Genomic DNA, 11,819 nt, shown 5'->3' with positions numbered 1-11,819 from the left:
GGCACATGGTGCGTTGCCTGAACAGGGCACTGACGCAAGGTCTACTGAAATTCGAGTAAATTAAGAAAATCAATTCCCTTATGGGGTTCGGTGGTAATTTCGCACCTGATTTCAAAATCTGGGCTTCATTACAGAGCAGATTTCAGACAATCTAATACCTATGTCAACATTACCAAAACGAGAGCTGCGTCTCCATGTCTGTCCAGCACCACGATCCAGGAACAAGTGCTCTTCCAACCGAATTCGCCTAACCGTTCCGCTTACAAACGTGGTGGGGGTGGCGCGCCAACCTGACAGAGCCAGTACGCGCGCCTACGTGTCATCTTTGCCCTGACCTGCAAACTTGGTCTCTGCTAAACTTGTTCACACTTGGGTGGTTGGTACTACCCTAAGCCAGGACGACCATTCGTGCAGTGTTACAATCTGTGCCTAAAGCTTTCTGCTAGTTCACACATTCACTCATTTATACCGTCGAGGCCGCACTAAGGAAAAGAAAATGGGAAACGTGGTACACAACATAAAGAAATTCAATAAATAACACTGTTTAGTCTGTTCTCTCCTTTTGGACACCAGCTGAGGTATTACCTGCAAGAGAAGAAACTCTTGCAAATAATTTCTGCGTGCTAGCAATTTAATAAAACATTGGAACGGTACAACAAGTTCCGTTTCAATAGGAACAATGATACATTTGTGGAAGTCTGTCGGTATCTCTCCTGTGTTATAGATGGACCTAATAAGTTTAAGCAGCATCATTTTCGTGCTGTCACCATCGTTCTTCATTAGTTCTGCAGGGATGTCATCAATACCGGTTGCTTTGTTGTCTCGTAGTCCTTTCAGAGCTCTGTAAAATTCTTCTTGCAGAATGGCTTCTCCCTTGTCACCTTCATCTTGTTGCTCTTCTCTTCCTATGACTTCCTCGGAAAGAGATGTTCCGGCGTACAACTCCTCTATGTATTCTTTCCATCTCTTCACTAAGTCTTCACCAAACAGCAATTTCCCCTCTTTATTTTCTATTGTGCCTAAGAGTGTTGTTTTACGTTTGTTAAAAAACTGATTTGCCTTTCTGTAGGCTAAATCAGTTTCTTCCGTTTTGCATATTTTCTTCCACTTCCCTGCACATTTCTGCAGAGTTAAAATTTCATTCCAGAAACATCCCCCAGGCTGCGGCTAAGCCATGTCTCCGCAATATCCTTTCTTTCTGGAGTGCTAGTTCTGCAAGGTTCGCAGAAGAGCTTCTGTAAAGTTTGGAAGGTAGGAGACGAGGTACTGGCAGAAGTAAAGCTGTGAGGACGGGGCGTGAGTCGTGCTTGGGTAGCTGACTTGGTAGAGCACTTGCCCGCGAAAGGCAAAGGTCCCGAGTTCGGGTCTCGGTCCGGCACACAGTTTTAATCTGCCAGGAAGTTTCAAATTTTCTTTTGCTTTCCTAGATTCTCTATTAACTAAATTCCTTAGTCTTCTGTATTCAGCTTTTCTTTGTTCATCAGTTGCATTTTTGTATAATCTCCTGTTTTCTATAAGCTCAATAATAATAGTGGTAGTGCTTCATTAAAAAAAAGAAACAGAAAAACAGGGGATACTGGTAGTGGTCAAAATCACATGTACTTGTCTGCAATTGCAAGTCAAACCCTGATACATGAAATCAGCCCCTTGGGTATGGAGCATCCAAACTGACAACGTAGAGACAACTGTTTGGATGTCTACCACCAGTGCTGGTGCTATGGTAATGAACTGCTAACTGGTTTTCATCAGTCATTTTTAGCCTACCACGCAGTCTCATTATCATTCTACATTTTGTTTGACCAGTACTTAATTAACAGCTAGTTGTCTCATCGTTTCCAGTGCGAGAAACCGCCTGCTCTAATCCAATAGTTTCTGAGTCGCTGAGTTACTTTTCTGTGATGGACATTTCTATTGGTAATTCCGCACCTCTGTGTGATTGGCTGTTAAGAGGCGGTTAGCTAGATTATGTGATCAAAAGTATCAAGATACCTGGCTGAAAATGACTTACAAGTTCTTGGCACTAGCCATCGCTAATACTGGAATTCAAAATGGTGTTGGCCCACCCTTAGCCTTGATGACAGCTTCCAGTCTCGCAGGCATACGTTCGATCAGGTGCTGGAAGGTTTCTTGCGGAATGCAGCCCATTCTTCACGGAGTTCTGCGCTGAGGAAAGGTAGTGACGTCGGTCGGTGAGCCTGGAACGACGTCAGCGATCCACAATATCCCAAAGGTGTCGTATAGGATTCAGGTCAGGACTCCGTGTAGGCTAGACCATTGCACGAATGTTACCGCCGTGAACCACTCCGCCACAGACCGTGCATTATGAACAGGTGCTCGATGGTGGTGAAAGGTGCAATCGCCATCCCCGAATTGCTCTTCAACAGTGAGAAGCAAAGAGGTGCTTAAATCACCAGTGCAGGCCTTTGCTGTGGGAGTACCACGCAAAACAACAAGGGGTGCAAGCCTCCCCTCCAGCCATGAAAAGCCCGACCACACCATAACACCACCGCCTCCGAATTTTACGGTTGGCACTACACACCCCGGCAGATGATGTTCACTGGGCATTCGCCATACCCACACCCTGCCATCGGATCGCCACATTGTGTACCGTGATTCGTCACTCCACACAACGTTTTCCCACTGTTCAATCGTCCAATGTTTACGCTCCTCACACCAAGCGGGGCGTCGTTTGGCATTTACCGGCGTGATGTGAGTAGCCGCTTGAACGTGAAATCCAAGTTTTATCACCTCTGACCTAACTGTCATAGTACTTGCAGTGGATCCTGATGCAGTTTGGAATTCCTGTGTGATTGTCTGGACAGATGTCTGCCTATTACACATCACGATCCTCTTCAACTGTCCGTGGTCTCTGTCAGTCAACAGACGAGGTCGACCTGTACGCTTTTGTGCTGTACGCGTCCCTTTGCGTTCGAAAACATTGGACTTTGGGATGCTTAGGAGAGTGGAAATCTCGCGTACAGACGTATGACACAAGTGACATCTGTCACCTGACCATATTCGAAGTTCGTGAGTTCCGCTGATACGGAGTAGCTGGCAGTAGGTAGCAGCACACTGCACCTAATATGAGAAACGTATGTTTTTGGGGGTGTCCGGATACTTTTGGTCACATAGTGTAGCAGCGCTGGCCCGCCGCTGGACCGAGTGACGTCATCTGGAACGAGGGGCCGGCGCCACGTTTGAAGCTGCCGCTCCCGTCTCTCTGAAAACGTCGAGCGTCCACCGTTGTTTCCTTTCAACATACAGTGCCCGCCCCCATCCCTGACAACTGTGTTCCCCTCGTCTCTTTTAAAACTGTTGCTGTCCACTCTAATCTCATTCAAAAAATGGTTCAAATGGCTCTGAGCACTATGGGACTTAACTTCTGAGGTCAACAGTCCCCTAGAACTGAGAACTACTTAAACCTAACCAACCTAATGACATCACACACATCCATGCCAGAGGCAGGATTCGAACCTGCGACCGTAGCGGTCGCGCGGCTCCAGACTGAAGTGCTTAGAACCGCTCGGCCACTCGGCCGGCTAATCTCATTCATCTCTTTTATAACGGAATCCCAGTATGTTGACGTGTGAGCTAGGGCTCTCGTGTTTTCGAACTGTAGTTCACGTCCGTTTTCCAAGTAGAGGTCAGTTATGGTCAACTTGACAAGCTCCCCTTGTTTAGTATCTTATGCTCAGTACAACGCTCTGCAACTGTGAATTGTTTGACGCATGTAAATGCTGCCACATTTACAAGGAACGCCGCACATACTGGGCACATGAACAGCTGTGCTGCCTTTAAGGGGGTAGGACGTCAAACGGCCCGACTTGTAACAGGAGAGGCACCACAGGACATTTTATTCAGAAATCACACTCATAGCAGTGGAAGTTCAAAAACATAACAAAATAATTTTCTTTTTACATGTGGAATTTCAACATTTTTCACCCACTATTGGCTGCATTTGTTGCTATAGGTATACTTTTCTTCATAAGTAAGAAAGATTCTACTATGAATTTGGCACAGCATACAAACCATACTTACAGCTGTATGAAGCTCTAGAGTTTACTTAATTTATGAAAAAATGAGTAAGCTGTTACATTTTAAACTTTATGTTTAGATAAAAAATCTAATTTTCTTGTCAATTATCTCAGTTTTTACCAGAGTTTTTATAGATTCGGAAAATTCTAGATTTTCATACACCTGTAAGCATGGTTTGTACGTTGCGCCAAATTAACCGAAGAGTCTGTCTTACCTATGAAGAAAAGCCAATAGCAAGTGAAAAAATGATGAAATTTAATTACTTTATTTTTTTGAATTTATCAGCAATAGCAAAATTATGGGCTACAGTCTTCGTATTACGTTCGCATGTTCTGCGCGGGGTCCCTGGAAGCGCTGCCCCCTGTGTGAGGCCCCCGTAGCGGACTGCAGTTGGTACCTGCCGGCCTCGCAGCCGTTGGCAGCACTGATTGCGTGCCACAGCCCTGCCGCTTCAGGAGTCTGTCGCATTTGTAGCGAGTCGTGTCCAGTGTGACGTTCTGCGTTGGGATTTCGTGCTGCTGTTTCTGCGCCGAGAATTTCTTCTGCTACACCCACACCCTTAATAAGGTAAGGACGACTGTTTTCATGCGTTCCCACAGTATTTAATTATTTTCTTTGTTTTCTTTTGGTTTGTTTCTGCAAAGTCATGGCAGCTGTAAGGTTTCATTTAGGTTCACTATGGAGACTATCGCGTATAAAGCAAACCGCGTTCGTTTATTACGCTCTCAAAATACTAACGAGTTTCGTATTACAAATCTTGTTATTTTAAAGTCCTACAGACATTCCTATTAATTCTGCTGTTCTACGGACTTTAGGCATGAGTGAAAAGCATAGGCTCGGACGAGATTTCTACTCGTATTCGCGCCATTTTGTTGAATTTTTTTTCCCGAAATATAGGTTGGTATTTGTACACATGTGATCCATAAAAGGATTATTCTGCTTTTTAGGAATAACAGAACAGAATGATGGAACACTGCTTGTGCAAGTAGATAAGGTGCTATGGCAACTTGGACTAGTGAGGAATTAAACAATTACTTTCCGTCAGGATAGTGCGTGGACCTTGGGACAGTCTGATCCTACTCCTAATGGCTTGAAATCAAATCAAGCTAGACGCATTTTGACAGTTCCGTAGTGGAGCATTGAATCAGATATTTCCCGAAGCAGTCGGCTCCACGAAAACTGCCGAATTTAGTACAACTAATATGTTCGCGTCTTTCCCCCAGTCCTGCATTAGCAATCGTCAGCACGTTAAGTCACGCAAATGTGTTTTAGTACAGAACGCTGTTCCATTTAATTTCTATACTTTCACTTTTCTAGAGCAATGTTTTTGGTGACAAGGTAGTCTGTTGGGTAGTCAGTAAGACAGATAATGTTACCCTCCATTTCGTCTGTGTTCTATATGTGTAAGTGCAGAAATTAATGAATTATTACGTTGACCTAAAATTGATCCTCTTGCTAGAAAAGTTGTCAAAATTCCCGGCGTTAGGGGCTTAGTCTTCACTTCTGTTAATAATCGTGCATCTCCAGGCAGTGACTGTGCCGTACACTTACCAAAAAAGTAGACGGTTTTCTGATAAGGAGTTATCTGGACGAGTGAAGCAGTATCCCACGTAAAGGACCAGTACTGAAACACTTTGGCAGTAAAACCAGCCATCCTCAGAATCCTTTCTGACAAGTGTTTGTAATTGCTCAGAACGATATCAATATACAGAGTGTCAGTTACAAATCTCACTGCAGAACTCAACTCTTACATATATTCTTGATGGAACAGTCCATAGCTGTACTTTCGGTTCATAGCGTGCACGCTGGACACTACGAACAGGCAGTTCACCTGTGGACTGTTCCATCAAAAAATAAGCTGGGAGAAACTGAAGTTTCACATACATGTTCTTGTCAAACCAAACGGGTGCTGCTGAGTAATACTTTATTAGGACAAATAAAGAATTATTCAACTGTTGCGGCTTTAAGAAGAACGCATTGTTACATCTGTAGGTGCTTACAGTATAAAGTGTGTTGCTGTTGTGTGGAGGAAGGAAAACACAGTTTATATCACAGCAAGCGGATCTCTTGTCATTAATACGTTGGGAGTAATTTCATCGTCTTTTGTGTAAGTAAATGAAAAATGGCAATGCAGGTGTTTGTACACAAACATTCACAAAGAAGGGCTAGTTTTCTTTACACAAAATAGTAAATATTTTTATAGTTAATACTTCATGTCTAAAGATTCATCTATTCAGTAGGAGCTGTCATTCAGGAGGGTCGACAGAAGCGTCCGATCCCACGCGTCGGCTTTGACCCGCGACGTAAGGGTGTTGTCGTGTGTGACGTCATGACGGCGCGGAGTTTGGTTTGAGTGTGGCGTGTTTGTAGATGTCGTCGTGTTGTGGTTTGTTGTGCTCTCTGATGGTATGTTCAGGGTTTTCGTTCGTGTGGTGTAATGGGCTCAGTTTGCTTTGCTCATTATCCAGAATTGTTAGTGTCAGCTGTGTTTGTAGTGGAATTCGTTTCAGTGAGTTAACGATTTTGTGTGAAGGTTAATTTAGTGTTCGCTGTACGTCGTGTGGTAATTTCAGTAAAATTAATCGGTTGTTTTTGTTCAGGAATGGATATGACGGATAAAATTAAGTGCGTTGGTCAAGGGAAGTGTCCGATTCCAGATGATACTGTTTAGTGGTATTTGGGGAGTTTTGTGATGTCGGTTTTTTCGTCTTTTTGTGTTTTGTATGGGGGTGGGTGTCTAAATTAGTTTATATTTAGTTTCCCCCCCACCCAAAACACCCCATTTCCCGCACTTGTCCCGTTGTCATTACGCTTCTTGTGGAAAGTGTGTGTGTTTTTCGCTGTATTTTCGTCCTCACAATGTGTACATAGCGACTTTATATGCGCCATATTGGAATCGTGGTTTATGGTCGTTTCCGCCATATTTGTGACGTCATGGGTCAAAGCAGACGTGCGGGATCGGACGCTTCTGTATTTCCATAATTTTCTTTTCTTTTAAATGTTGGTTAGATATCTGCCGGATTTTTAATGCTATTTGGCAAAGGACCAAATATTTTTGTGGCAACATAATTCACACCTTTTTGTGACAAAGTGAGATTTAATCCAGAGTAGTGAAGATCGTTTCTTCTAGTGTTGTAGCTATGCACTTCGCTGTTACTTTTGAATTGGGGTGGGTCATTAATGACAAATTTCATAAATGAATATACGTACGTCGAAGGTACTGTGAATGTCTCAAGTTCATTAAATAAACGTCCACAAGGTGATCTTCGGTGGGCTGCAGCTGTTAGCCTGATCACACCCTTCTGTGCTATGAATACTTTTCCTCTTAGTGACGAATTGCCCCCAAATAAGATACCATGTGTAAGCAGTGAATGAAAATAGGCATAGTAGGCTAATTTAATGAGGTTCATCACCAATATTGTGCAATAACCGCAGTGGTGTAAGTAGCTTAACCTAACTACTACAGCAGATCACTGATGTTTCTTCAAACTCAATTTCTCATCAGTGTACACATCCAGAGATTTTGAATACCCTGCCCTAGCAACAGACTTGCGTTCATAGCCTATATTTATCAGTGTTACGCCATTTACTGCACAGAATTATATCCACTGTTTTTCTCAAAATTTAATAAGTGTCGACTTGCAGAGAACCACTTAGTAATTTTGTGAAAGACATTTACGATTTCCTTTGGTGTGATTACTGTACTTGTATCATTAGCAAAAAGAACTAGCTTTGCATCTTCGTGAATATAGAGTGGCGAGTCATTAAAGTATATTAAGACCAATAAGGAAACAGACTGAACTCTGTGGGACACCGTTCTTGATAACTCCCCAGTTAAAGGCCTCCGCTGGTTTTCGCAGACTATTTGTACTGTTAATTTCAGCCTTCAGGTTTCTTTCAGTTAAATATGAATTAAACCATTTGTGCACTGTCCCACTCATGCCACAATACTTAAGCTTGTCTAAAAGAAATTCGTGATTCACACCATCAGAAGCCTTTGAGAGGTCACAAAATATTCCAATGTATGAAGTTCGGTTGTTCAGTGCATTTAATATTTGATCAGTGAAAGCACATATATAGCATTTTCTGTTGAAAAGTCTTTCTGAAAACCAAATTGACATTTAATTAGTACGTCATTTTTACAGATGAGATTCTGCTCCTGAATACATGACTTTTTCAAGAATTTTGGATAAAGATGTCAGAACTAAGACGAAGTGGTAGTTATTAGCATCAGACCTATCCCCTTTTTTATGCCGTTGTTGAACAACAGCGTATTTCAGTTTATCTGGAAAAATTCATATGTGGCTGAGAATCCTACTTATTTGTTGGAACAAGCTTTCAGTACTCCGTAGCACAGCAAGAGGTGTAGATTGGTGTGGAATAAGAAGATACGGTTGAGAGACGGATAAGAGAATAAACGTGAATGCGAAATAAAGGGTGAGGCTGCGGGGTTCGTATGTAGCATGTACCTAACCATAAGAGCAAACCAGATGTAAACAAATGCAAGCGCGCTGACTGGTCAGCAGCCGTAGCTCTCTTACCACTGGTGGTGCTCCGCTCTTGGAAGTAGGTCCAACTTAGGTGTTAGATAGCTTATTCCTATGTCAGTGTGGAAGAACCTTTCAGACATTCATACTACTACTCTACCATTCCACTCTCGAATGGCGCGTGGGAAAAAGGAACACCTATATCTTTCCGTTCGAGCTGTGATTTCTCTTATTTTATCATCATGATCATTTCTTCCTACGTAGTTGGGTGTCGACAAAATATTTACACATTCGGGAGAGAAAGTTGGAGATTGAAATTTCGTAAATAGATCTCTCCTCAGTCAAGACTGCCTTTGATTCAGTGTATCTCAGCCCAACTCGCGTATCATATCAGTTACACTCTCACCCCTGTTTCGCGATAACACGAAATGAGCTGCCCTCCCTTGAACTTCTTCGATGTCCTCCGTCAATCCTACCTGGTAAGGATCCCATACCGCGCAGCAATATTCCAGCAGAGGATGGACAAGTGTGATGTAAGCTGTCTCTTTAGTGTCCTGCCAACAAAGCGCAGTCTTTGTTTCGCCTTCCCCACAATATTGTCTATGTGGTCTTCCCAATTTAAGTTGCTCGTAATTGTAATTCCTAGATTTTTAGTCGAATTGACAGCCCTAAGATTTGTGCGATTTATCGTATACCCAAAATTACTCGGATTTCTTTTAGTACCCATGTGGATGACCTCGCACTTTTCTTTTGCTTAGTGCCAATTGCCACTTTTCGCACCTTACAGAAATTCTCCCTAGGTCATTTTGTAGTTGGAATTGATCGTCTAATGACTTTACGAGACTGTCAATTACAGCGTCATCTGCAAACAATCTAAGGGGGCTGCTCAGATATCTCCTAGATCGTGTAGGTAAACCAGGGACAGCAGAGGGCCTATGACACTACCTTGCGGAACGCCTGGTACTTCTGTTCTACTCGATGATTTACCGTCTCGCCACGAACTGTGACCTCTCTCGGAGAGGAAATCACGAATCCAATCACACAACTGAGAAGATACTCCATATGCACGCAATTTGATTAATACTCGCTTGTGAGGAACGGTATCAAAAGCCTTCTGGAAATCTAGGAATATGGAATCTATCTGACATCCCTTGTCGACAGCACTCATTACTTCATCGGAATAAAGAGCTAGCTGTGTTGCACAAGAACGATATTTTCTGAATCCGTGTTGATTATGTATCAATAAGTCATTTTCTTCAAGGTGATTTATAATGTTAAAGTACAGTATGTGCTCCAGAATCCTCCTGCAAATTGAGGTCAGTGATGTGGGTCTGTAATTAAATGGGTTACTCCTATTTCCTTCCTTGAGTATTGGTGTGAACTGTGCTGCTTTCCAGTCTTTAGGAACAGGCCTTTCGTCAAGTGAGCAGTTGTATGTGATTGCCAAGAAAGGCGGTATTGTGTCGGCATACTCTGAAAGGAACCTGATTGGTATACCATATGGATCAGAAGAATTGCCTTTCTTAAGTGATTTGAGTTGTATCGCAACACCTAAGCTACCTACTTTTATGTCACTCTTGCTAACAGCTGCTGTGGTTTTTCAGAGGCACCACCATCGGTAACTTCTCCTTCGCTATCGCGCAGTGACGATGTTGACTGTTTTTTGCCACTGGTGTACTTTACATACGACCAGAACCTCTTCGGGTTTTCTACCGTGTTTTGAGACAATATTTCATTGTGGAAACTATTAAAAGCATCTCGCATAGACGTCCGCACTAAATTTCGAGCTTCCGTGAAACTTAGCCAGTCTTGGGGATTTTGCGTTCTTCTGAATTTGGCATGCTTTTTTGGTTGCTTCTGCAACAGTGTTTTGATGTGTTTTGTGTACCGTGATGGATCAGTCCCGTCTCTTATTAACTTAGATGGTATGAATCTATTGCTGTCGATACTGTATCTTCGAATTTGAGCCGTATCTGGTCTACACTTACATAATTAGCTTGGGAGGAATGGAGACTCTCTTAGGAAGGCATGAAGCGAATTTTTATCTGCTGTTTTAAATAGATATATTTTGCGTTTATTTTTAGTGGCTTTGGTTGATATCATTTTGAGCCATATATGGCAATTAACTTGTGCATCACCAATTTCAAGAAAAATACAGATGTTGTAGTTTACAATTACATATCACACGAAAATTTCTGGTTTTCATTGCAAGTATACATTCTTAATTACAGATATATTATAAAAGATTGCAGAAGATGGTTGAAGATAAAACATTACGTGATTAAATTTTATGGAGAAAAATTAAAAAGTATTCTGTTCGAATATGCCCATTGTTTTGTAGGACAGATGTGGTCTCACATGAGTCAGTGATAAATGTCGCAGAAAGATGGAAGACAATTTTGATGGTGTCGAGCACGCTGTACAAATGAATTATATTTAGAGTTGTGGTCGTAACACTGCAGTCTGAACCCGACAGAATCGATATGGAGCCAAGTTATAGGATTTGTCGCGAGAAATAACAAGACATTACGCTGTCAAACGAACTGCAACTAATGCGCGAAGCTTTGTGACACGGCACTGCCATACGATGGCGAACTGCAGAACAGCACGTCACGAAAGAGGAGGAGGAAATGTGGACATTTTTGTGGCTTGGGGTTCTGTCTCTGATGACTCGTTATCAACATAGTTGTACTGAAGTGTATTCAGCGGTGTCCGATGTGGAAGGAGTTCAGAGATTACCAGACAGCTGACTCCGATACCTTCAGTGGCTTAGTATTTTACTACATTGCGCTACTACAGTGCGCTTTCACGCCACACACAGCTCAAGTAGAAAAATTACCCTCGTTAGTCACGAATTTTCATCACTCCTGCTTTTAATTAAAATACTATGTTCGCTAATATCGATGGCATGTTATACTTTCCGTCCGGTCACCTGAGGAGAAACTTGCCTTAGTTTTACCATATATTATTTCCTTCTGTTTAAAAATTCACATCCAAAGCTGTATTGTCCTCTGCTCGTCTCTTTTTACGCCTGAACCGCCACTGCTCACACCAGTGTACGTTAGCTGGATCACTTGCTCGGCCAGCGCTGTCAAAGCTAAATGCGCCGGTAAAGCTGTTGTCCCGTATTACAGCACAAGTCGATAGGCACAGCATAAAACGAAACCTCATCATCGTACTTGATTGCACTTGTGACCGCTTGGCATCTGCTCCTCCTGAAACTAAACCCAAACAGGTTCCAGCAAACACGCCGAAGAGTACATAGTGTAATGTTTACATGAAGTTTATTGTGATGAA

The 11,819-nt window shown here is 42.6% G+C and overlaps 1 protein-coding gene across 1 annotated transcript in view; it reads left to right on the top strand.

The window, feature by feature from the left end:
- The first annotated feature begins 4,496 nt into the window (after nucleotides 1-4,496).
- LOC126439759 (protein roadkill-like) overlaps nucleotides 4,497-11,819 on the top strand; it is a 327,044-nt gene continuing 319,721 nt past the window's right edge. The window contains exon 1 of the mRNA XM_050090582.1: nucleotides 4,497-4,602. The gene's annotated coding sequence lies outside the window, so the exon portion shown is untranslated. The remainder of the gene's footprint in view (nucleotides 4,603-11,819) is intronic.

This window comes from Schistocerca serialis, unplaced genomic scaffold, assembly GCF_023864345.2.
Source record: "Schistocerca serialis cubense isolate TAMUIC-IGC-003099 unplaced genomic scaffold, iqSchSeri2.2 HiC_scaffold_1343, whole genome shotgun sequence".
Lineage (NCBI taxonomy): Eukaryota > Metazoa > Arthropoda > Insecta > Orthoptera > Acrididae > Schistocerca > Schistocerca serialis.
The sequence above is the reverse complement of the archived record's forward strand: the minus strand, read 5'-3'. Positions and strand labels throughout refer to the sequence as shown.